This window comes from Acinonyx jubatus, chromosome B2 (assembly GCF_027475565.1).
Source record: "Acinonyx jubatus isolate Ajub_Pintada_27869175 chromosome B2, VMU_Ajub_asm_v1.0, whole genome shotgun sequence".
Taxonomy (NCBI): domain Eukaryota; kingdom Metazoa; phylum Chordata; class Mammalia; order Carnivora; family Felidae; genus Acinonyx; species Acinonyx jubatus.
This window is the reverse complement of record NC_069385.1, coordinates 10,816,175-10,842,845: the sequence shown is the minus strand read 5'-3', so window position 1 is coordinate 10,842,845 and position 26,671 is coordinate 10,816,175. Positions and strand designations below refer to the sequence as shown.

General features: G+C 40.3%; 1 protein-coding gene across 11 annotated transcripts in view; it reads left to right on the top strand.

Moving 5' to 3' along the window:
- ARID1B (AT-rich interaction domain 1B) overlaps positions 1-26,671 on the top strand; it is a 448,658-nt gene that overhangs the window by 190,354 nt on the left and 231,633 nt on the right. The gene's annotated exons all lie outside the window — the stretch shown is intronic.

Here is a 26,671-nt window from a genome sequence, read left to right as displayed (position 1 = left end):
TAAAGCAACAATTTCACTTCTCGTCTCTGCATTTATTACAGGGCAGTTGTCAAATGGGGGTGAAACTAAATTATGCTCTCAGAAGGGGAAAAAAAAATTAGCCTGGTAAACTAGAATAGGATTTGGATTTCCCAAAGTTACAGGGTTTTAGACTCATAGGCTCACAACAGTTTCCTGTATTTTTTAAGGCTTGAATTTATAGAGGGGATTTTGTCCAGTGAAGAAGCAGAATTATTCCCTAAACACTGTATGAAACCAAGCGCCAGGGTAGAGAGCAGAGCTCACGGGATTTACCTGGGTAGTTCAGGGGGCCACTTTGAAAAACACCATTGCACAATGGGCAGCCTTTTGTTGTTGTTGAAAAGGAACAAATAATTGTAAAATGGAACGTTGGTTTCTGAATTTGAAGTTTTATATGTTCTTGAGGAAAAGGAAAGAAATCATTCCTAGAAAACAGAGACAGAAAGAAACTCCAAACTTCTCAGCTCTTGCCAAGACCTCTCTTGCTCATTACTAAGAGGTCGGAACCCCTTGTGCTTGAAACGGGCAGAATGTGCGTGCTCTGTGGCCCAGTGCCTGCCGTGTGGGGCTCCTGAGTAGAAAGCAAGTACTAAGGTAGTTTTTACATTCAAGCAACTGTCTGTCACTGTCACATTCCAAGCCAAAAACTACATTGAAAAATGTGGTGCTGCTCATACAACCTAAGGGGCGTATATTGGAGAGTGGAATGGAAGAAATCACTGGTGAGGACCTTGGGGGGCGTGGGGGGGGCAAAATGCTGACTTAAACAGAATTGTGACCTTGGCCCTTCCGTGCGATCTCAGAGCTGAGGTGACTTCCTGTGCACGGCATTGGGCCCTGCCTTCCGCTGCTTGCTGGCTGATGCCCATGGGCAATTACTGCCCCTCAGAGCCTCTGCCCACGTGTGGCTTGCCCTGCGTGACGGGGCATGGAGCTGTCCCATCGGCACACTCGCCTTGCCATGCACCTGCTCTTGGTCCATATCTCAGGGTGACCACTTAAGTGACCTTGATAGAAGCCTGGTGGTGATCAGCAGCGTTACTGGGAATACCTGAAATTCGGGACGAAGGGCAAGATCACGCATAACTTTTGTCTCCTGTTGAACGTGAAGTTGATACACAGGTAGTATTTGCTGGGGTTTCTTGAAATGGAAATACATGGGCCCACGAGGCTAAGGAACAACTCTGTCTGATCTTATAGGAGTGAGATTGTGTTTTCTGAGGAATGTATTTCTGAAAAGAAAAATATTCCTTACTAAAGTAAGAAATACCATGTGGTGGGAGCAGCCTGCCAGTTCTTCCTTCTTATAAAAATAAGTCAACTCCACTATGCCGCTCACCCTGTTTTTACTAGAAAGGATGGATATACTGATTTATTTCATAGATAATTTTGTATGTAATGTATATAGTTTCACATACACCTACATTCTTTAAAAATACTCTAAAAGGGTAAATGATATTCAGTAAATTCAGATTTCCTTTTTTGCCTTGTCTTTAAGCAGTTATTTTAAAATTTCAAAATAAAATGAGAGTGAAATGCATCTCAGCGCTTCTCAGTTTTGTTTTTTAGTTTTTAGTTTTAGAAAGTTTTACAGAAATGCGTACCTATGTCCATTGCTTTAGAAGCATTATGTAGTGGGGCACCTGGGTGGCTCAGTCGGTGAAGTGTCTGACTTATCCTGACGGCTCAGGTCATGATCTCACAGTACGTGAGTTCAAGCCCTGCATCAGGTTCTGTGCCGACAGCTTGGAGCCTGGAGCCTGTTTCAGATTCTGTGTCTCCCTCTCTCTACCTCCCCCCTACTTGCACTCTGCCTCTCTCTCTCTCTCTCAAAAATGAAATAAAAACATAAAAAAAATTAAAAAAAAAAAAGAAGCATTATGTAGTTACCGTAACTTATTTGGCCAGGTTCTGGTTTTTTAGTGGCTTTACTTTATTGAACTGTGTTGTATTCTTGCATCAGGTAAGGAATGTAGAGTTAGATTGGAAAGAAAAGAAAGAGACTTAGTGCTTCTTGTTCTCTGTTTAGAGAGAGCTTCACTGGTTATTATAACCACACAGGTAATATGTTTTCATTATGAAGTTGAGTTATTATTTTTTGTATCTTAGATTTTCCTTCTCCATATATTCATAGATAATTCATTTCTTTTAGAAAATCAGAGTCCTATCTCTGTACTGTTTTATAATCTGCTTAGAAAACTTAATGTAATTTCTTGTCGGAGATCGTTGTATACCATCATTTTAAGTGATTGCATGGATCCATATGGAATGAGCCTGTTTATTTATTTATTTTTTTATTAAAAAAATTTTTTTTTTCAACGTTTATTTATTTTTGGGACAGAGAGAGACAGAGCATGAACGGGCGAGGGGCAGAGAGAGAGGGAGACACAGAATTGGAAACAGGCTCCAGGCTCTGAGCCATCAGCCCAGAGCCCGACGCGGGGCTCGAACTCACAGACTGCAAGATCGTGACCTGGCTGAAGTCGGGCGCTTAACCGACTGCGCCACCCAGGCGCCCCTGGAATGAGCCTGTTTAAGAAAGTATTAAACCTCAATATACCGTGCAATTAAGTATTGTGGTTTTGAGTTGTCTTCTCTGTTATAATGAGCTTTGGGGTTCAAAATGATACTGAGACCAAAAACAAAACAAAACAAAACACCTCTTCGTATTTACTAAGAACGATCAAATGCTACTTTAAGTCAGAACCATAGAAGAGTTTGTTTTATAAACAAACAAAACTCCTCAACACAAACTTTTCCTCTTGGTGTATTTATGTAAGATTCTCCCTGTTTACAGAAATTGCATCATGTTTATTTTGAAAATTGAAATTTTTAATGTGCTTATGAGGTAGCGGTCTGAGAGGGGTGACAGATTATCTATAGAGTGAACTAGGCATGACATACATCTGGGTTCTGAAACAGGTTTCCTTGTGTATCTTTGGAATAAATCCATGCTTGCCAAGTATGGAGAGAAGCTCCTTCAGAACGTTTGAATGAGAGACCCTTGCACACCACTCTTTTGTTTCAGTGTCTGAATCTCTGTCACTCTTGGAAGCAGTCGCTGAGATTCTGCATTTTGACTCTCATGGTGATGGGGAGTGTTGTCCTCAGCAGCTCTTCTTCTCCAAACCAAAAAACAACAAAAAAAACCCAAAAAACAAAACCAAAAAGCCTGGCCTTGTCATAGACTCAGATGTATGCCTTATTAACTCATCTTGTGACCTTTGGCTCTTGAGGACTGTGAGCTGTCACAGCTCTCTGTGACATCAGTAGTATGTGACTTGAATGGATATACTGCATGTGCTGAATCAGCTTTTTTCATTCCCTTCCACATGAAAAAAGCAGGTGCTACGTCTCATTTTGAAAATTTATTGCTATCTGTTGGTGACACTTTAGAGACCACTCTGCTTATGTGACTAATAGCCAAATGGAAGCTAATAGTCTGTTTTGGCCATTGAAGCCTAAAAATCCCCCTAGTTTCTTCCCTGGCCAAAAAAAAAAAAAAAAAAAAAATCTCTTCGTGTTGCTGTGTTGGGACTACACACAGGCAAATAGGGAAGGGAAAATTAGGATAGGATTATTTGAGAGAGTTGTGGTTTTAAATTCTTTTATGGTAGCATAGTGTTATGTGTATATCCAGGTCATAGGAAGTTGTGTATATGTGTTTGTGTGTGTGTGTGTAAAATTGTAAATTTGGAGTTACTGATTTTGGGGGGAAAAAGCTCCTTTTTAAACAGCTTAACCTCAATTGAAGTATGGATTCTGTTACCTGAAAAGGTTTCTTTTTCATGAATATTTTAGGAAAATTTACTGAAGTTGTATTCATATCTTTTGTATGTGGTCTGTGAAGGTTTTGGTTTAGATATTTGGGGAGAATGATTCTTTGGTTATTTTTATTTTAGTTTGTAGGAAATGAAAAATATCTGAACAGTCCAAATAACGTAGATGAGGTGTTAAATAAATTGTAATAAGCACCAGAGGACATAGAATGTGTTAATCTTAAAGCTGCATGATGATTTTTGTGTTGTGAAAGGTTAGCTTTTCAAGTGCAAGACTTAATTACTTTTCAAATGAATATTTCATAAGTTGTTTTTTCATTGAATATACATCTGCGTACGTACTAGAGTCCCCGTGCGGGAGACATCGGTTGGCAGCGGTTTTGAAACTCAGCTGTCTCCCTCCTGCCCTACCTTTGCATCAAGTAGTGTCATCGAGAGTTTCTCATTTTTAAAATGTTGTTTAAAGGTCCAAAGTAATAACACAATCCAGCAGTGCTTTCCCTGCCATTACTTTGTTGAGTCTTTTCTTGCACGTGATGGCACAGTTTATTTCTCAATTTTATCCAGGCTTGCCCCTGTTAAGAGTGTGAGGCTGGTGTTTTCCACCTTCACGGAGATACTCTGTTCCTCTAGGTGAGGCTTGTTTTTCTGCAGTAGCTACCTTTCTTGCTCAGTCTTCCTTCTTTATATCTTAACAGTTTGGAAAGGGTGTGTCGTTTAAGAAAAATTACTGTTGATTATTCTCTGGCTGTTTTGCCCAGCATAGCAGGGGTTAATGGAATAAATGAAATTTGCTCTTCAATTCATGAATATGTATTAATCATGGTTGAATGCTTAGAATAAACTTTTATTAAGTTTAAAATAAAAACTTAGTTTCAATTTAGGGGAAAAGTTATTGTGATACAAATATATAGATAACTTCTAATAGCCTCTTTTTCCAACTGTTTTATATCAGGTAAAGTTAAAAAATTTTGGAGCCTAAGTTACAAGTATAGTTTGCTAATTCTCTTTGGAGGGAGTTTGTAAACAGTAAAATTATTTTTTGTTAGCTTGGTTATCCAAACGTCATAATTAAATATACATTTCGAGTATTGCGTATCATGCAAAAATGCAGTAATCTTGACTAAGTTCTGAAACTTTCCAGATTATGTACTTTTTTGTGTCTTTAAGATACAGGTGAGATATGCTTTTTTTGTTTTAATTACTGGGATGTATCCTTTGTATATTAACATGCTTTGCCTTTTTTTTTTTCCTGCTTTGTTTTTATTTTGTTTACTGTTGTGGTACAAGCAGAACTGGATGATACCTAGCCTCAACACAGGTGCCACGACTTAAAGTATCTCTAAGATATTTACGATATGCTGCCCATTTTCTTTCCGGTAAATGGGATGAATCTCCGTGTGTTTGTACTGTTAATTTACCATTCAACAAGACAGACCTTCAGCCAAACAAATGGTAATTAACCATTTCTTGCTTAACTTGAAAGTCACATTTAGACTTTAGAGTGGGCAAACACTGCTTTACTGGTATATTGCTGTTCATAGCATACCAAGATTTTAAAAGAGAGGCAACCCGCAAAATGGACTCTTAACTGTAGAGAACATGCTGAGGGTTGCTGGTGGGAGAGGTGGGCAGGGGTGGGTGGATGGGGTGAATGGGTGATGGGGATTAAGGAGGGCACTTGCGATGAGCACCTGGTGTCGAGTGATATTAAATGCTACACCTACTATTACACTGTTGGTTAACTGGAATTTAAGTAAGACCTTGAAACCTAAAGCAAAGCAAAACAAAACAAACCAAAAGAGGCATATTGAAAATCTTGTTCATCTTCTTATTTTGATGGTGAAAATGCTTAGAAAGAGTGGTTTCCATTTGGGGAAAAAGTTATCACAATATAACACTGATAACTTTTAATAGCCTCTTTTTCTAGCTCTTTTAATATCTTAGTCTGTTTCCTTTTCTCTGTCTTTACTATTTGCTAGTGTTGATAATATTGTCTTTTTAATTGCCTTGATTAGAGGCCTCATCTCAACCATCATCAGAGAGATACAAACCTAGTCTTTTGAGGGACTTTGAAAGGGTCGCAGCATTCTGTTTTTCAAAATATACCTTTATTTGAACATGTGAAGATATGTTACTGAATACAAATTAGTTTTATACATGCATATGTACACACACATATATGCTCTTCAGATAAGAATATTCACAGTACTAAGAATCACTATAGGAAATGTCATTAAACAGGTATGAAAAAGTCATGAAGATAAATCAGCCATCAGCCATCAGGTTAATGATTAATTAGGAAATGAGATTTTTTTTCCTCCTGGTGCTTCCCTCTTTTGACTGATGTGCACTGCTCGGAATGATGAGTAAGAAAGAGAAATAGAGGGAGAAGAGAGAAAATGTGTGTATATCTGTCCATAAAATTTGTTTCAGTGCTTTAAAAATATGGTAATATGAATTTACTTTACTATGTCATTTGAAATAGAAATTTCCAATCCGCTCTTATGAGTTAAAGCATATGTCCTATTCATTATTGTTAGTGTAGTAAAAATGTAAGCTTTAGACTTTTTAGTGTATTTAGTATTGTTTGAATTGATCAGTGAGCTGAAATGATCCTGTCTCACAACATCAACTTACAACTATATTTGAAATATAAATACTGTATGAATGTGATTGGGGGGAGGGTCTTGTGGCTATTTCGGCAGTGGGGGAAATAAGAGTCATGGAGAACTGTGATTTATCCCATAGAAAGCTCAGTTTCATAATTTATTTTTCTTTTCAGTTAAGTCAATCTTTGTAGTAGATGTATGCAAAGTTCAGAATCATGTGGAGTTTCGGGCACTGAACTTGTTTCCTGTTCTTTATGTCCTGGGAAAGGACCGTCCCTGTTTTCACCTTTGGTCACAAAGACCTTTCCCAGTCCCTGTCTGTTCCCAGTCGCTGGGACAGACAGAGTGCAGGAGACTGGTATGCCACAAGGCCGTGCTTTCGCATGTCGTTAGCCAGACAGCGTCTTGTCTGGATGTTACTCATTACCTGGAAACGAGTTAGTTAGTTAGTTAGTTAGTTAGTTAGTTAGTTAGTTAGTTATTTTTTACAAGATTTTATTTTCAGGTAATCTCTACATCCAACAGGGGCACAAACCCATGACCACGACCAAGAGTCATATGCTCTATGGACTGAGCCAGTCGGGCACCCCTGGAAATGATTATTTTAAGCCACTGTTCCTGGTAATGCTACTTGGTAGCCAGTATTTTAGTTTTAGTACTAAGTGTAAGTTGGCGTGAGCAGTTGAATATTTTGCTCATTTTGCCCTCATTTACAAAAATGAGGGCAAAACTGAGAATTTTTTTTTTTTTTTTTTAAGTAAACTCTCCACCCAATGTGGGGCTTGAACTCAAGACTCTGAGATCAGGACTCGCATGCTCTACCCACTGAGCCAGCCAGGTGCTCCAAAGTGGGAAATTGTGAGTGAGCACATTAGTGCTGAGAAATAATGTCTGAAAAATATAATACAAAGATGTGAAACATTTGGAGAAGATGAATGTAGAAACTCTTTGTCTTAACTGATTATTCACTGTCCCTTACTAAGAAAATAAATCCTCATTGGAGGTTATGTTTTAGGAGGCAGAGTGCAAATTAAGCCTTTCTCCTCCTCCTCCATTATTCTCATCCACATCCTCATGTCTCGTGCGGAACCCGTTTTGTGATTAGCTTTTGCTCTTTGGTTTTCTGCGTGTTTTTAGAAATACCCTCTGTGAATGGAGGGCTACCTATGATCTCAACATTCTTAACACTTCCCGTGTTGTCAGGTAGAGTTGTAAGAATGGGGTTGGTTGGATCTGAGTTTGGATCTCTGCACCAGCACTTCTGGCTTGTGACCTGAGCGGTTCGGTCGATGCATCTTTTCACCTGCTTGTTTTGCTGAAAACGGGAGTAAAAGTTCCTACTTTATGGGTTATTGCCGGGATTGCTTGAGATCATGCACTCTGCGCAGCATCCTAGTGAGGGGTAGCTCGTTTTTGTTGTGCCTGGTTGTTCTGGCTTGCGGCTCTGTGCCGGCCGCTTGGAGTGAGGGGACGGGAGCATCTTGGGACCACATCTCTCACCACGTGTGAGGAGAGTCCGCACACCTGCAGAGCGGGCCCTCAGCGTGAAGCTGGTGACCTTCGCTCTAGGGGAAGCACTGCTGTAAAGAGTAGTCAGCTTCCGGCATCACTGAATCTGTTTATAGGCTGGGAAATGTAATTTCAGTTTAGTATCTTTCTGGAAAATGGACGTCAGGTTCCAAACAACTTGACTTTAGAGATGAACTTGATTAATACAAGTTAGTTGTAAATTATTTAAAGAATGGATGGTGAGTGAAATCATACCCCACTATTAATATCTCAGTTGGTTTTATTTGTGTGTTTGTGTGTTAACCGAATTATCCAGAAGATATTTAATATGAATGCAACTCTCTGTTTAGAATAAGTTTGTCGGTCTTGGCTAAAATCACATCCCTTTCCAGCCCAAGAGTGGGTGGTGTTGGAACTATAGTGTAGACTGTCCCCGTGAGTGCTGGTACATGTTTTAAGACAACCACCTGGAGAAAGGAATGTAGTCTGAATGAGCTTGGTTTAAGCTGCTGAATTCGCATGGTGGGCATGGTGACTTTGCTGCATTTATTGAAAAGAGGTGTCAGGAAGAAAAATGTAAGGCCTCATAAATAATACAATTGCTTTATATACAGTAGTTACCCAAAAGCCACGTTGATGAACCCTGTTCAGCTTTATTCCACTGACACTAGTTTTATAACTATTAGTCTGTCTTTAGATGCGTGACTTAACGTATGTGAGCTTTATGTGGCCGGGGGAACTTACTCTCTGGAACATTTATTGGAATAGGAGTTTGAAAGCATACTTCAGAGTTATATCCTTGTTTTCTAAAGAAAAGACAATATCCGATAAGTTAGAAGGCTCAGTAATTTCAATTTCGTTTTCTTCTGTCTTGCTCATTTTTTTCCCGTAATTCCTTTCTTTGTAGACTGGTATCAGACAAACCAATTCTATGTTAAAGCAATTCGAAGTTTGTGAAGAAAATTAATGTTTGCCTTCTCGTTGTCGATTAGCAAACTACACAGAATGTAGACATTCTATAGAATTTTGTATTTAATTACTAGGAATAAAAGCTTTAAGTTTTTAGAACATTACTTTTGGTTTAAAAAATGTCTTACATTTTATTCTATAACACATGAAATACACTTTACTATTTCAATCAAGATTGCTTGGTAAGTCTGCTAAGATATTTTAAGTTTTGGAATATTAACAATATGTTCTAAACTATTTTAATCGTATTCCATTAATAGTGCCAAATTTTGGGGATTAGTCACCAACATTAGCTTCCTTGATGGATTTTGCTTTTGTCCCCGTGTCGTGTGACATACTTATGTCTTGCTTAAGCTGATTGGTTCTCTCTCAGCCTTGTTTTGACCACCGTCTTGCCTACTTCAGAAACTCTAGTGGAATAAAATAGTTTTGCCCCCATTTGTATTTTGTGTGAAGGTGTAGATCTCTAATTTTCTCTGGGTCTTGAGTTTTCACTCTGCTGCTGGTTTCCTTAGACAGTGGAGCTCTGATGCTTGTCATACATATAAATGACAGAGTTTACTGATGTATTAGCATCTGTCTTCACACATGCTTAAATTCACTGTTGATGAACTTTAGAAATTTATTTCTTTTTTTTTAATTTAAACAATTTTTGATGGGGTCAGGGAGGGGCAGGGGGAGAGAGGGAGGGAGGGAGGGGGAGGGAGGGAGGGAGAGAGAGAGAGAGAGAAAGAGAGAAAGAGAGAAAGAATCTTAAGTGCCCCACACCCAGTGTGGAGCCCCACGAGGAGCTCAGTCTCACTACCATGAGATCATGACCTGAGTCAAAATCAAAAGATGCTTAACCAACTGAGCCACCCAGTACCCCTAGATATTTATTTCTAATTAAGAGTAATCATCAGAGAATAAGAACTGAAAGTTGTTGGAATTTTTGAGCTTCAGAATTAAATAGACCCAAATTCAAACATTTCTGTTTCTGCTTTTTTACTTTGTCATCTTGGAAAAATTACGACTTCTTAGGATTTGCTATGTCATCAAATATATATACACACACACACACACACACACACACACACATATATATGTATATATATATGCACACACACATATATTATAGTATATATCTGTAGTACTATATATAGTGTATATGTATATCTGTATCTATATCTATTTATAGTACTATAGATGATTACATGGGCTAATTAATGCAGAGAGCTAATTCATGCCTTACCATGACCTTACCATAGTCATTTTTTTCCCATGTCATTTAGCTTCAAGTTCCTTATCTTTAAAATGGAGAAATGGAGATAATAAAAAAATAATAAAATAAAATGGGGATAATAATGTATCAGCACGACGTAACAGAGATGTTGAGAGAGCTGTGTCAGTGTCTATGTGTGTTTGTATGTGTGTATCCAGAGGAAATTTCTGAATGAGATACATCAAATAGGAGACCGTGGATGAGCTTGGGAATATGTTAGTTTTCTGTTGCTATGTAATAAATTATAACTAACATAGAGGCTTAAAACAGTCCTCATTTATTATTTCATGGAGCCCGTGGGTCAGAATCTAAGCACAGCATAGCTGAGTCTTCTGCTCTGCGTCTCCTAAGATTGATGACAGGTGGCAGTTGAGGCTGGGACCTCATATGAGGCCTGGGACTCATCCGGTTGTTGGCAGAGTTTATTTCCTTGCAGCCCTAGAACTCCTGTCAGCTTCTTCTTCAAGGCCAGCTGGAGAGAGTCTCTCTGACCCTTTATTTATTTATTTGTTTATTTAATGTTTGTTTATTTTTGAGAGAGAGAGAGAGAGAGTGTGAGTGGGGAAGGAGCAGAGAGAGTGAGAGAGAGAGAGAGAGAGAGAGAGAGACAGGATCTGACGTAGACTCTGTGCTGACAGCAGAGAGCCCGATGCAGGGCTGGAAGCCACAAATGAGGAGATTATCACCTGAGTTGAAGTTGGATGCTCAACGGACCAAGCCACCCAGGCGCTTCTCTCTGGCAGGCACTCTCTAAGTAAGTAGGCCTCCACTGATTAGATCAGGCCCACCCAGGATAATCATACTTTCGATTAACTCAAAGTAAGCCAGTTAGGGACCTTTGTTTTATCTGCAAAGTCCCTGACCTTAGCCACATAATTTAACTTAATCGTGAATGTGATATCCCAACATATTCAAAGGCCCTCTCTGTATCATGGGGAGAGGATTACACAGGATATGCACACCACAAGCTGGGAATCTTGGGTGTCATCTTAGAATTCTACCCAGAGTGGGCTTGGGTTAGGAAAGATTTCATTCCTTGGTTCATATAGTTCTGAAGTTTAAAATTGTTTTAATAGTACCTAAAACGCCTAAAACAATCCTCTTTATTTACTTGATGGGAAAGTTTCTCTCAAATTCCTAAATGAAAATTGTAAGATTGAAATTCTAGAAGGAATGTTAGCTTAGTATCTGTGTAGTTGACAACAGCGTTTCTCAAATGTTTGTTAAAACACTTATGGTGTCTCAGGGACTGACAATCAGAAATAAGAAGTAAATGGGCTAGGCTGGTAGCTTTATTTTGTAGATGGTGGGACAAAGGGTGGGGGCGGCCAGAGGGCCAGGGGAGCCCAGGGTCTGCTCAGTGTTACAGCACCGTGAATGAGGGAGGGCTACCCACTTCACGTGGTGCCCTCATGTTTGCCTCTGAGTATAAAATTGTGCAAGTCTACTTTATTAAGAATATTTATTTTGATGATATCGTGTAACCTTGATGAAGAATTTTTCCTTAGCTGCCAGTGGAAGATTAACATTATTAATGTTATTAACATTAACATAAACTTGGGCAGCACATTTTGAAATCAGAACTCTAAGTGGACATGCTTCTCTTACCCGTTAGTGTTTATTAAAATAGGAGGCTGTCTTTGTTCTGCCTTTCCTGTTGGACACTCGCTCTCTCCTTGGATTCAGGTGAGTTCTTGAATTACAGAGTCAAGTCACATTCAGTTGGCTCTCAGCCCAAGGAACCTATAGAAATTAGGAATGGAATTGGTTACAATTCAGAGATGCTTCTCTTAAAGACAGATGCGCTTCCAACAAAGTAGTCACCAAAAAGGTTAGCCTAGGAGTTCTGGTGAAAAATTCCATTAAAAGGGGCGCCTGGGTGGCTCAGGTGGTTGAGCATCTGACTTCGGCTCAGGTCACGATTTCGTGATTGACGAGTTCGAGCCCCGCATCGGGCTCTGTGTGGACAGCTCAGAGCTTGGAGCCTGCTTCAGTTTCTGTGTCCCCCTCTCTCTGCTCCTCCCCTGCTCATGCTCTGTTTCTCTCTCAAAAATAAATAAATATAAAAAAAAATTCCATTGAAAAAAAGGCACTTGAAACTTTCAGGATTTTTAAAAATATTTTGGTTCTTTTAAAGAGACTAAATGGAAAACCATAGAAATAAGTGATACTTTATTTCACTGGCATCCATTACAATTGCATGTTGTAACAGTCTCCCATTCTCTTTTGCAAATAGAAAAATTCAGTCTCCCTTGATGCTGTGCAGGGTAGTAGCCAGCTGGTCCCTGTGGCTCTGAGCTCTGGAAGTGGGGTAGTGTGACTGAGGAGCTGAAGTTTACATTTTACCTAATTTTGATGGATTTAAATTTAAGTAGCTACATGTGGTTGGTGGCAGTCTTACTGGACAGCACAGAATATAGACCCTTCTCTTGACCCATCAGGGGCTTTTGAACAGTGCTGGGAAAAGTAAATGTAGTTTGTAAGTTAATGTAATAAAGAGCCAACTAAATGTGCTTTAATATCCTTTCTGGTTCTCAAATTCTGTGCTTTATTGTTTCCTATAAATTATTTTAAAATGAATTTTAATAGGATATGTAAGTTTATTAGTGAATATCTAAGTTGCTCATCTAACTGCATATGTATTTTTATTTTTATGCAGGGAAACCAATTTTTTTATGGTTGATTTAAAAGGAACTCCGTTTTTTAAGCATTGCAAAATTCCCATATTAAATAGAAGCTAGAGGCACATGAAATTAATAAAGAATGTTCCATTTAGTTTACATTTTTTTAATGTTTATTTTTTTGTGAGAGAGAGAGAGAAAGAGTGAGTTGGGGAAGGCAGAGAGAGAGGGGGCCACAGAATCTGAAGCAGGCTCCAGGCTCTGAGCTGTCACTACAGAGCCCAATGCGGGGCTTGAACCCACGAACAGTGAGGTCATGACCTGAGCCGAAGTCGGATGCTTAACTGACTGAGCCACCCAGGTGCCCCATTTAGTTCACATTTTTAACTTCAGAATCCTTCTACTTGTTTGCCTTGAATGAATGCCCCCCCCCCAGTCCATTTATTTTTGGTTCAGTTTGATTTACTAGTTTATATCAGTCGTTAAAACATGATATTTTATTTGTTTTTAAGGTTTTTTTATTTATTTATTTTGAGAGAGAGAGAGAGAGCGAGCGAGCGAGCACGCAGGAGTGGGAGAGGGGCAGAGAGAGAGGGAGAGAGGGAATCAATCCCATGTGTAGAGTGCAGAGCCCCACATGGGGGCTCAGTCTCACGAAGCATGAGATCTTGACCTGAGCTGAAAATCAAGAGTGGAACGCAGAACGGATTGAGCCACTCAGGTGCCCCCATCGTATCTATTTTCAGATTCCCGTAGCCACTTAGTGACGTATTTTACCCTTATTACATATAGAAAAGCAGAGGGAATATGTATTTGTGGTTATGATGAAAAGCGTGATATAGTCTCTGTCTTTTTGTTGTTTTTCCAACCCCCGGATTTCTTCACTGTCCTGGTTAGTTCTTTTTTGACCAGAACAGAGATTCTGTCTGTATCTCAAAAGTTTTTCCTCATGGAACATTTTTCTACAACATTTTGCTGGGCTAATTTAGATGTGATTTCCCAAAGGGTGCCTGACTTGAGAAAATTATTTTATCCATTCAGGGTTTGACAATGCCCAGGGTTTTAGAAGAACAAAAAGCCCAGAACATGGGGAGGAGTGAAGTAAAAAGTGCAGCGGAGTTCTGAGTTTTGAGCTTTTACTGTGGATATATTCTAGTAACATCTGTGTACGTTTTATTTTCTAATCTGAATAAAGATGTGCAGTCTAAATCAGTTCAGATTGACGACAGTTCGGGATTTTAAATCCTGTCAACTCTTCTGGGAGTTTTAGCCTTATAAACCTTGTAATAACAAAGCCATATGAGTTCTAGAATCATTACTCATACTTCTCAGTTTCTCACAAGGGAAGCATTATTGACTCTTTTTTTGCAGCATACCACATTTTAAAGCACACTGAGTTACGGTTATCAAAGAGTTTTCTAGTAAATAATCTTGTTTGGTTACTGTACATGAAAAGCTAATTGTGTGGAGGTGGAGAGGAAAGTGTTGTAATTGTGCTGAAGATCAGAAAGGATAAAGGTTAAATCGTTCTTCGGAAACCTCACAAGCTGAACAAAAAACAACCCCAAATACTTTTTTCTGCCATCTTCTTCACACAAGACATAATGTTACTATGTCAGTGAAATTCACGTGGTTAAAAAGCCAAGTGAAAGCACATAGAAAAATCTCTTTGAGCTTACCCTCTGTTAGATACTGGCCAGTATATTTATTTTATTTTATTTTTATTTTTATTAAAAAAAAATTTTTTTTAACGTTTATTTATTTTTGAGACAGAGAGAGACAGAGCATGAACAGGGGAGGGGCAGAGAGAGAGGGAGACACAGAATCTGAAGCAGGCTCCAGGCTCTGAGCGGTCAGCACAGAGCCCTACGCGGGGCTCGAACTCACGGACCGCGAGATCATGAACTGAGCCGAAGTCGGACACTTAACCGACTGAGCCACCCAGGCGCCCCAGGGTCTTGGCCAGTATGTTTTAACTGAGAGAGTGACGTCCCTTGGAACAGTGGCATTTTTTAGTGGCATTTATTAGTATTGGTTGTTGTGTTGTTTTAGGGTTTCAGATCCACATTTCTCCCTTATCACAGCCTGCCTTCAGCTTCCTCTTCTCCCCTCTGGGCCTCTTTGCTATTGTCATAGGTTTAATTACCCGCTATACATTTGATTTATCTACCACTTGATGGACATTTGGGTTGTTTCACCTTTTGGTTATTATGACTAGTTCTGCCAGGAATTGTCATTTGTTAGTCTTTCTGTAGACCTATGTTTCCATTTCTTGGTGTTTTTTGTTTTGTTTTTTAAGGTTTTATTTTTAAGTAATCTCCACACCCAGCATGGGGATCAAACTCAAAACTCTGAGATCAAGGATTGCACACTCCACCCACCGAGCCCAGCCAGGCACCCAATTCATTTCTTTTGAGTAGTCACCTACTAGTGGAATTTTGCTAGGACATGTGGTACATTTCTTGCTAACAATTTAAGAACCTGCCGGTTGATTTCCAAAGTGTCTGCACCATTTTACTTTCCTGCCAGAGGTGTTCCTTTCTGCTTCCTCACATCTTCCCGTGTCTTCCGTCCCTTCGTTGTCGCCACCCTTATGGATGTGACTGGGGTTTCAGTTTGCATTTCCCTAAAAGCGGATGACAGGGAGCTTGCTTTCATGTGTACATCGCCCGTTTGTATACCTTCTTGGGTGAGAAGTCCATTCAGATCTTCCGCTCAGTTTAAAATTGGGCGGTTCTGTCTTCTAACTGAATTTTAAGAGTTGTTTTTATATCCTGGATACACGTCTTTGGCAGATATTTTCTCACAGTTTGTGGCTTATCTTTTCCCTTTCTTTACGGTGTCTTCCGAAAGAAACAAAAAATTCTTTAATTTTGAAGTTCGGTTTACCATTTTTTAAATCACTTGGGCTCTTTCATGTGAAATGTATGATAACTTCATTTTTTAAAGATGTTTTCGGTGAATGTACAACTTTAGTTTGACAGTATTTTTCTTTCAGTGCTTTTTAAAGATACTGCTCCACTGTCTTCTGGTTTTCAGTGTTCCTGACAAGAAGTCATTCTTATCTCATTGTTCTTTCTGTAATAGTGGTTTTTTTCTGGTTCCTCTTAAGATTTTCTCTATCATTGGTTTTAGGCAATTTAATTACAGTATGACTGTAGTCATCTGTATGGCTGTAGTTTTCTCTGTGTGGCTTTTGCTTGGAGTTTGTTGGCCACTTTGGATCTGTGGATTTATAGTTCATCGGATTTGGAAAATTTTCAGCCTTTGCTTCTTCACATATTTTTTCTGCCCCTCCACCCTCTCCCCTTTTGCAGCATTTGAGTCCGTATATATTCGATCTCCTGATGGCTTGTTTCTCTGTGTTTTTTTTTCTTTTCCTTTTTTTTTTTTTATGTTTATTTTATTTTTGAGAGAGAGAGGGCACCAGCAGGGGTGGGGCAGAGAGAGAGGGAGACAGGCTCTGAAGTGGGCCCTGCACTGACAGCAGAGCCCAACACGGGGCTCGAACTCACGAAGCTTGAGATCATGACCTGAGCCGAAGTCGGAAGCTTAACCAGCTGAGCCACCCAGATGCCCGTCTTTGTTTGTTCTCTCTGTGTCATGTCTTCAATTTTAGATTTCTAGTCTTCTGTATTGTTTTAATCTACCATTAAATACATCCAATGTATTTTTGGCATCAGACATTGTAATTTTCATCTCTAGAAGTTCAGTTTGATTTTTCACATAGTTTTCATGTCCATATCTCTACCTAAGATGTACATTTTTCTCGACCTTTTTAAACAGTTGGAATACATTTATAACTGCCCAAATATTCTACCAATTCTATCATCTTTGTCATTTTTATGTGTATTTCAGTTGTTTTTGTTTTTTTTCCTTTTATTTTGGGTCACTTTTCCTGCTTCTTTTCATTTCTGCTAATTTTCAGTTAGGTGCCAGACATCATAAGCTTTCCCTTGTTGAGTGTTGGGTGTGCGTATATTTGTATAAACATCCATGAGCTCTGATGCTGGACCAAGTTATGTTACTTGGAAACAGCCTCATCCTTTTGGGCCTTACTTTTAAGCTTTGGTTGTGGGACCCAAGCATTGGTTAGCACTAGTTTTTGTCCCACTTTTGAGGCACATTCCTTCCAAGTGTTACATGCAGTTCCCCCCCCCCCCCCCCGACTGGTTTGAATAGCAGATCTTCTGTGTGAGCTCTGAGAATTATTCCTTCCAGTTCTTTTGTTCTTTCTCCATCTTTAGATTGTTCTTTCACTCACTTGGGGTGAACATTACTCTGCCCAGTGCCCGAGGGGAGACCGCTAGTATCCTGAGCCCTTACTGTGAAGCTTTCTTCTTATCCTTCCCTAAGAACAACACCCTCTTAGCCTCTGTGGACCCCCAGCTCCATTTCCTCAACTTAGGGACAGATGTCCAGACTTGCCTGCTTTTCTTCACCTGGCACAGTGGCCTGGAAACTCACTCTAGGTAGTAGACTCTGCAGGCACAGGGTTCCCCTTGTTTTTGTCTCTCAGGGACCACTGTCCTTTTTGCCTGGTGTTCAGTGTCTTGAAATTGTGGCATTACGTGCTTTGTCCACGTTTTCTTGTTTTTTGTTTTTTGTTTGTTTTGTTTTGTTTTAAGCGGAAAGTAAATGCAGTACCTGTGAAAGAAATGAACTTGTAACAATAGGCTCGATAGGGATCTAGGGATCAAGATAGGGAAAATACAGATTTCTTCACATCTGGTGTTTCTTCCATAAATTTTACTGCCTTTGAGTTTTACTGTGTAAACATTTCCTAGACATCATTTGAGGGTAGTCTTTAAATAAAGTAACATGGAAGTCCCAGTATACGGTATAGAATCCATCTCAACACCAGGAAAACACCTTGTTTTCCTGCGATAAAAATTGTTAGGAACTGTTGCGTGTTGTCATGAAAAAGGGATTTTCGCTGTGCTGTTTTGTTACATGGACCTTTACTTAAAATCCTACTTAATGCCATGATAGGGGCATCTTCATTAGTAGAATTCAAAACAGAACGTAATTTTTGGGCTTTGTTAGTCTAAAAGAGAACCATTTCCTTTCCCGAATCACAAGTTCAACCTTGCAGTAGGATATATTTAAATGTGATACATTACTTTCTCTAGCTACATATTTTCTTGGGCTTCCTTGTAATAGAATCAAACTGTTATTCTGTTTGTTCCACATTTCTCCCCATTTTCCCTCCAGATGGCGGCTGACTCAAGTGGACGTGGTAGTACATTTACATTTTGTAGGTTACGAGCAAGATACTCTTTTTTAATGCTGTTGAATTGCTTAATGCATGAGAGAAGATTTAAATGTCTTCAGTGCTTAAATCTCAGTTTGTAAAGCAAGTGATCCTGAAGGTACTGGTGGTGTTGATGTTACCTGATTATTACTTAAGAGTTTTGCTTTTCTGTTTTGTAGTTCTGTTTCCATATTTGTCTACTTTACAGAGTCACGTGAAAATTCTCAGCTGACGGGAACCCCAACTTTGCAAAGACAATTCTATCTTGTTATCACATTGTAATAAAAGACCTATCTACAGTAACTGCTGAAATGCCGATTTGGAAACTTTTATGCTTTCTGGGTCAGGTTCCCTCGAATCCTGTTCCCGTTATCCAGAATGTGCTGGGAGGCACACTGACCCCGCTGTAAACTCTCCGTATCCTGCCACGGGTAGAAACGACGTACCCCGGTGACAGGTGTGGGAGGTGGGGAGGACAGGGTGGCGCTGCTCACTTTCTTTGCTGCTGAGGGTATTGGAAATTGCTACTTGCTCCACCTGAATTTCAGCTTGGCAACGGTCCAGGAGCAGTAGCGATTTGCATGAAGTACAAACATGGATTATTTTTAGTCGGTTGGTTCTTCCTTTTAAACGTTGATTGCAGTGTGGCCTTTGTTTTCTACCACCTCGGTTACAAAAGAGTCTAAAGAAAATGCCTGTAAAAGTTGAGTATTTCTCATCAAACCCTCATCAGAATTTCTTACCACGCTTAGATCCATAATTATGGCATTGCTGTAATTGGATCAGTATATCTGGAAGAGAATTACTGAGATTCTTTGCCAGGCGGGGTGCTGGTTATTATCGGAGATGCGGCGAAGAAATTCACGGTGCTTTCCCCTGAGGAGGAGGAGTCTGGTTGAGGGGTAAAGGTCCTCCACGAAACGGTGCCATGTGACAGATTCTGTGCTGTTAGCCGAGGCCCCGTAGGCAACCCAGTGAGCATTGGAGGCAAGGGAAGGCCTTCCGGACGCTAGAGAAGCCAACGCCAGACGCGGGGCCAGCAGGTGGAGAAGGGGAGGTGGCTTTCAGTGTACCAGGAGCTGAGGTTTTCGCTTGAGACAACAGTGAGCGCTCATGATAGAGAGGAATGGTTGGTTGATGCTTTTAGAGAAAACCTCTTTCATTGGTTTAGGGAGGATCTCAAAATTTAAATCGTTTTCATTCCCTGGAAGGAACAACTTCATGGTAAATCTATTCAGTATTTATTTCGATACTTCTATTTCAGTGTAGATCTCTGTCATCCTGGCAGTTGAGTGAAACCACTGTTGTGTTTGCTCAGTTAATGACCTAGCAGAAACCTGAAAGGTTCTAACGGGCGTCGTCCCTTGTTAATCCTGTGTGTGACGCCAGTGCTGTCCTGTTGGAGAGCGCCATTAGTCTCTAAGATTGCCCACAGATTCACATTAGCGGGGCCTGGACAGGGCAGGTGGTTTGTTTTCTGAGGGGTGGTGTAAAGTGAGGAATGGAGGTAATTAATGGCCAGTTAACTGAAATCAAGCAATGAAGAGTCCCTGCCCTTCTTCATGCCAAGTATAGAGAATCAAGCATTAGGAAACAAAAATGAGGTATAGGCACCATATATGTCCCTTTCTCCTAGGATAAATTGTAACCCAGGTAGTCTAAGGTTTCAAAAACAGACCAAATCTAGAAATGTGTAACTGTAGGTGATGTCGCAAAATCAAATGAAAAGTTCTTGTAATATCTGTATTTCTTTTAAGAATATATAGGTACGTTTATATAATCACCAATATATACTATCTTCTAAATTCTTCAGTTTGGAATTATTTAATGACTTGAGTAGATGAGGACAATAGCTGTCGTAAACCATCTCATTCCTGCTCTTCCCCATTCTCCATGGGTAAACATATTTAACTTTCTGTTAAGACCAGATTACTGTTTTCACTATTACTTCTTTTTAAGTATTGTTCACTACTAAGATAAGTATTGTACTATACAATAATTATATTTCCTTTCTTAGATAACTTTTAGTTTTGCCTGGAGTTCAAGTTTGCCTCATTTTTTTCTCGTGGTTTTGTTTTATTGTTTTTACTATCTATCTATCTTAGGTCTTTCTAGGGTTGTACCCTCCAGCAGCAAAGCTATAACATAGTTTTTCATACTTTCACACCTGCCAGATAATTTTCTTCAATTGGACTTTTTTTCCTAAGAGACATATTTTCTGGATTTGCAGAGCCTCTTACCCCCATTTGGAGTGATTGTTACCTTAGATGTATATAGCTATCTCCTGGAATGCTCATTCATTATTTTTCTGGCTCTTTGCATTATACATATGGATATTCTGTTTTCTTTTTTAAATTAAAAAAAAATTTTTAACGTTTTACTTATTTTTGAGACAGAGAGACAGAGCATGAGCAGGGGAGGGTCAGAGAGAGAGGGAGACACAGAATCCGAAACAGGCTCCAGGCTCTGAGCTGTCAGCCCAGAGCCCGACGCGGGGCTCGAACTCACGGACCACGAGATCATGACCTGAGCCAAAGTTGGATGCCCAACCAACTGAGCCACCTAGGCACCCCAGATGTTTTTTTCATTTTTGAGAGACAGAGATAGAGTGGGAGTGGGGGAGAGGCGGTGAGGGGGGTGTGGGTGGGACACAGAATCTGAAGCAGGCTCCCAGCTCTGGGCTGTCAGCACAGAGCCCAACACAGGGCTCAAACCCATGAACCGTGAGATCATGACGTGAGCTGAAGTCGGATGGATGCTCAACCGACAGCACCGACGCACCCCTGTTTTTTAATCACTCGTCATTTGATTGTGCACATCCTTCAGTAGCATCATGAGAAAGTGTGCGTGGGATGTAAATTTTTTCGACCTTACAGTTTTAAAAATAGCTTTACTATAGCCTCACATTTAAATAGTTTGATGAGACTAGACAGAGTTATCTAGGATGGAAATCATTTTCTCTAAGAGTTAAAAAATAAATGAAACCTAACTTCTAATATTCCTGCATTTAAATGCTTCACGTAGCTGTTGAGAAATAAGATACCATTTTGTTGAGTGGCCCTTCTTTTCTATGTGACCTGCTCCCCCTCATTCCCTGGGAGCTATAAGGATTTTCACCCACGTTCTAAAATAATACCATGTGTTTCTGTGGGTCTTCTTCTGTTCATCATTCTGGGCACTAAGTTTGTACTGTTATTAATTTCTGGGCAATTATCTTGTAATATTTATTTGATAATTCCTTTCTTTCCATTTATTTTTTTTTCTTAATATTTATTTTATTTTTCAGAGAGAGAGAGAGCAAGCAGGGGTGGGGCAGAGAGAGAAGGGGCCAGAGGATCTGAAGTAGACTCCGTGCTGACAGCAGCAAGCCGGTCATGGGGCTTGAACTCAGGAACCATGAGATCATGACCTGAGCCAAAGTTGGACGCTTAACAAGCTGAGCCTCCTAGTTAGTTGCCCATCCCTTTATCCTAATCTCAAAACTCCTGTCAGTTGGATTTGGATACGGGATTGATTCTTTTCTGTCCTCCACTAATTTTTCCATTCCTTTATTGTTTTCCAAGAGGTAACTTGGATTTTACCTTCCAACCTCTTATTATTTTATTTTTCTCTTCATTTTTTATTTCAAAGTGGGCCTTTTTGGTACCTTGTTCCTTTTTATAACATTCTTTATTTCATGGATGTAACGCCTTTTTTTCCTGCTCTGAAAGTGTTAGTTAACATTTTTTTTCCTATTTCTTGCATTATCTCAGTTTCTTGCATTATCTGTTTCTTCTAAATTACTCTTTTTACCTTTTGTAATCTCTCTTTATGCCAGAAGCACTTCTTGTTCCTCAGAAGTGTTCAAAGGGTAAAGCACTGCAGTGCTGATTGGAAGCTCTCCTTATGAGCTGGGCTTGTGGACTGGTAGGCACCACCTTAGGGTCATCATATTTCCAGCCAGTTTTCTCACTGGGGACTTCCTGGGGTCCCTATCTGAAAGTCTTTTCTCTAGGGATGCCTGAGTGGCTCAGTCAGTTGAGCATCCGTCCGGCCCTTGACTTGGGATCAGGTCATGATCTCACAGTTCGTGAGTTTGAGCCCCAGGTCAGGCTCTGTGCTGACAGTGAGGAGACTGCTTGGGATTCTCTGTCTCTCTCTGTCTCTGTCTCAAAACAAACAAACAAACAAACAAACAAACAAACTAAAAAAAAAGAACAGAAAAGAAAAGCGAATCTTTTCTCTAGAGTAGTTTATTTTTTCCAGAGAAAGTGCCTGTAGTCTTCTGCTTGCAGAATTGGCGGGTGGTGTTTAATTCTGGCTACTGAGGTAGTGGAACTGAATTAAAGAAGGAGGCTTAAGGAGTCCGTGTTCAGTACTTACTCTCATGGCGTGTTGCCATCACACGCCCTCCCCACCCTGTGAGCCCTGAGCACTTGAGTTAATTCTGTCGATTTGTCTAGTGATCCCAATTCTTGAGCTTTCCAGGCTATCTTGGTTTGTTCCTTACTGATACCCTATTTCCTATGCCCCTCAGACATTTAGCATAAGCTTTTCTTGTCTCGCTAAGTGTTTTTCATCCGCCATGGGCTTTGCCATCTGCATACATTGTTAGTAATAGTGTTTCTATAACAAACCGCTTAAAACTTAATTTAATTAAAACACTTATTTTATGAGCTCTGCCATTTCTTGTAGGTCAGGAATTTGGGAGGGGTGAGGTTTTGCTAGGCATTTCTCACATGGTTGCAGACAAGACACAGGCTGGAGTTGGGAGGAGGGCTCAGGGCAGCTGGGGATTAGCCGGTCATCTCTTCATGTATCAGGGCAGAAGCTTAGAGACAGGAAAAGGGATAGCATGGTTGTACCTCAAAGGTAGTATGACCAACCCTCAGAAGTAGGAGTAAGTCATGATAGGCACTATCAGCTTGAGAGTCATTGAAACAAATTCTCTTTCCAACTTCCCCAGGTCTTTTCAAATTTCTCCTTAATTCTCTTTTCAAAATAGAATTCTCAGATCCTTTCTTTTGTTCCACAGTGCTCTTTTAAGGTACTTGAACATCACTCTGTAAGAAAAAACATGCTGAGTGAATGGGAAATGCTCCAAAGTGGTTATTTTCCAAATTGGGGTTTGGATCTCCTTGGACCTGTTAGGTGTGTACTTGCTTTTTAGGAAATTTTTTTGGGGTGGGGCGTGTACTGGAATGACTCCATGTTACTGGGAAACAAGAGTGGAGTGAGGAGAAGCACCTCCCTTGTGAGTGCTTGGGGGGAAGTGGCGGGGCGTGAATGGGTGGGTGGTGCAGGTAGAGGCAGTTATGGTGAGGCTTCATTGTAGAACGAGAAGGAAATCAGAAAATTTAGCTCAGGCTAAACTGAGCGTATTTCAGGAAGAGACTGGTTTTTTTGTGACTGAAGACTTTTCATTTTCAATAATGGGAGGTTATTATTAAACATTGCTCTGTATTTAAAGTTCTTCTGGAAAGAAATATTCTGTATATTTTAAACATTTTGAAAAATTTTCAGACTGTGGCTCATAAGAGCAGCCCATAGCATATGTTTTATTGATAGTCCTTGAAGAAAAGAGAAGCAAAGAGCAGTGAGAATACGGTGTTGTGGTTTTGTAAAAATTACCCAGATGATTTGAAATGGATAATACTTGTTGGATTGTCTTATTTCTAAATTGAGTGGAATACCATACCTGCTCGGATAAACTTAATTGGCAAAGTCTTATTTATAGTGTTTGTTTATAGAGTGTAAAGGAAGGGTTTTAAGTTCAGAGAAAATGCTCATGTTTGAAAAGACTGTGTATGAATCTGCAAGAAGTGAAAGAAACCTTTAAACTCGAATTGCAAGGCTGTCTGCTTGTATTTAATTGACACATGTTTAAACATTGGTTTAATGGATCATTTGCCATTTAACCAACACTCACGGCCTCAGTTAACTCATGTGTTTATATTAACATTGGCTCTTTACTTTTTGTTAATTTACTTCAGTATTCAGCTTCCTATACCTTAAAAGTTTTCCTTTTTATAGCTGTACAAAACTACCATGTCTTGAGTTGCTCTTCGTCTATTATTAAAACTTTTACACACATATTGTGTTTAATTGCATTTACTTTTTGTAGCTTGAACACATGAACCATATTGATAATAAAACTTAAACGTCTGCACATTGTTGCAAAACTTCATTCTGCAAGAGAACTCATACTTAAACGTCATGATAGTGTCCAAATCATCGCAGAAATGTGATGGTGTCCTCCCCTTTCGCTTTGGATCAACCAGTGGGAACTGATAACACTAAAGCAAAGCCAAAACAGAACGTTTCTGACTTTGATTTTGAGATGAGCTGTCCCATTGCACTGAGTAATTTTCTGATATTAGTATTCTTACCTCCTATGATTTTTTTCTGTCAGTTTTTATCATTTTCTGCCAAATTTCCTTTACCAGGAAGGCTTTGTCTTTGATCTAGTCAAGACTCACACTGGTAGGGAAGAGACCAAGGGGGGCTTTCTTGCCCTTACTTTCACAGTTACACAATTTTCATTTGAATGACGCATCTACCCTAGGAGGTCATGGATTTAGGGTGGGTGTTATCAGTCACCCTGACCCTCCTCTCACCCCCTTACCTAGTTGTGTTTGTAACACCTCTATGGGGTGGTACTGCAGTGTTTTAAATATTTATTTATTTTTGAGAGACAGAGACAGAGCACAAGTGGGGGAGGGGCAGAGACAGAATGAGACACAGAATCCAAGCAGGTTCCAGGCTCTGAGCTGTCAGCACAGAGCCCGACGCAGGGCTCGAACTCACAAACCCTGAGATCATGACTTGAGCCAAAGTTGGACTCTTAACCGACTGAGCCACCCAGGTGCCCCTGCAATCAACTTTTTTCTAAAGGCCAGAGCTACCATTTTCGAAGGGAACAACTCGGCATAACAGTAGAAAAAATGATGATACATGATTAAAACACTGGCTTCCATTCCACAGAGAAAATTACAGCTAATATTTTTATCTATTTCCTCCTTGCCCACTCTAGAAAAGTCTGATCTGTGGAAAATTCAGATTTGTAGAACATGTACTGGGCTGAAGGTAGAGGGATTACTGCCCCAAGCTTTAGCTGTATATCCACTCGTTACAGACTGGGGACCTGGGAGTGAGAAGGGAGCTTGAGGGAATAGAGTAAAAAACTAACCAGTAACGTCTCAACTACTGTGAACTGTCAGGCCAGTGACTTAATTTGCATGTGCCCAGATTGTGGGGTACCTCACAGGTACCTCTGTTGCACTGAGGACCTCACATCTTGTACTACCTTCGTCCATTCCCGTAGGGTGCTTGTGATGTGCACGCTGTTTGCTCTGCACTCCACTTATCTTGGGGTTCTCTGGCAATAGCTGTGATGGGGAGGGGAGGAATGGCCAGAGCACCCGTGGCGTTTCCCTGGGTGTCTCCCGGCCACTCGTTCCCTAGTTTAAATGGGGGCAGCACATTGTCTTATCTCCACCAAAAGTGAATGGTTGCATCAGTGAGTAGCCAGGGACTACTAGAGAAGCTTTCTCATTCTCCACTGGGGTGGTTTCATCTCGGGTGTGTCCCCGTGCATTTGCAAGCTTAGTGCCTTGTTAATTGCTGCATCCCCGTCACTGGGTTGTCTTTGTTTCTATAGAACGCTGCCGAAGAGTGCTGTACTCATTTTTAACACACTTCATCTGAACCATCTAATAGTGAGATGGAGTTTCACTGCTTTATTTCTATGCATTTGGAGCTGGCGTTATCCTTGAGTGACCAGTTCCAGAGCTATAACCCGTGACACCGCCCCCACTAGAGGATGGTGGCCATTTTTAACGACAGGTAGACGTGTACATTATTATACATTCTTACAGTCAGAGAAGTGTATCACAGAGGTGGGGAGAATGTCTCTTTTGCTTATGTATATTCTGTTCCAGTAGCTTGGCCCCATGGTCACATAAGGACTGTGTTGTCACAGTAATCTGACATACCTCCGTTGGCTTTTATTGTCCCCTCTCCCTGCCTCCTTTCTCCTATTAGGACATGGAGACCTCTGATTGTGACAGTGTTGCCCAATTCTTTTAGCTCCCTTTTGGATTTCGCTTCTTGGCCATTGGCTATCATACTTGATCGTCATTACTCTTGTTTCTCTCAGCCCTTACCTGTCTATCCCATTCATTCTGCAAAACCCGTCCCAACTAGGTCAGCCCTGCTGTTCCTTTGCCCCTATGGGTTTTCTTAGCACTGCTGTGGGCACAATTGTACAATTATGGCCATTGGTGTTTCTGCTACAGAGACTCATCCTGCATTCAAGGTGAAGTAAAGATTATGTCTTTTTATGGTTATAAAGATCCCAAGCAAGAGAAAAGATAATGATGTATTTTGACAGTCACAAGATCTAATGCATGTTAATCTTTGGTGGTTGGAAGTTGGGAAGCTATCCTGCTGTACTACACAAAGCCAGGGCATAAATTGAAGAGATTTTTTTATTTTTAATGTTTATTTCTTTTTGAGAGAGAGAGAGAGAGACAGAGACAGAGTGTGAGCAGGGGAGGGGCAGAGAGAGAGGGACACACAGAACCGGAAGCAGGCTCCAGGCTCTGAGCCGTCTGTACACAGCCCAACGTGGGGCTTGAACTCACGAACCGTGAGATCGTGACCTG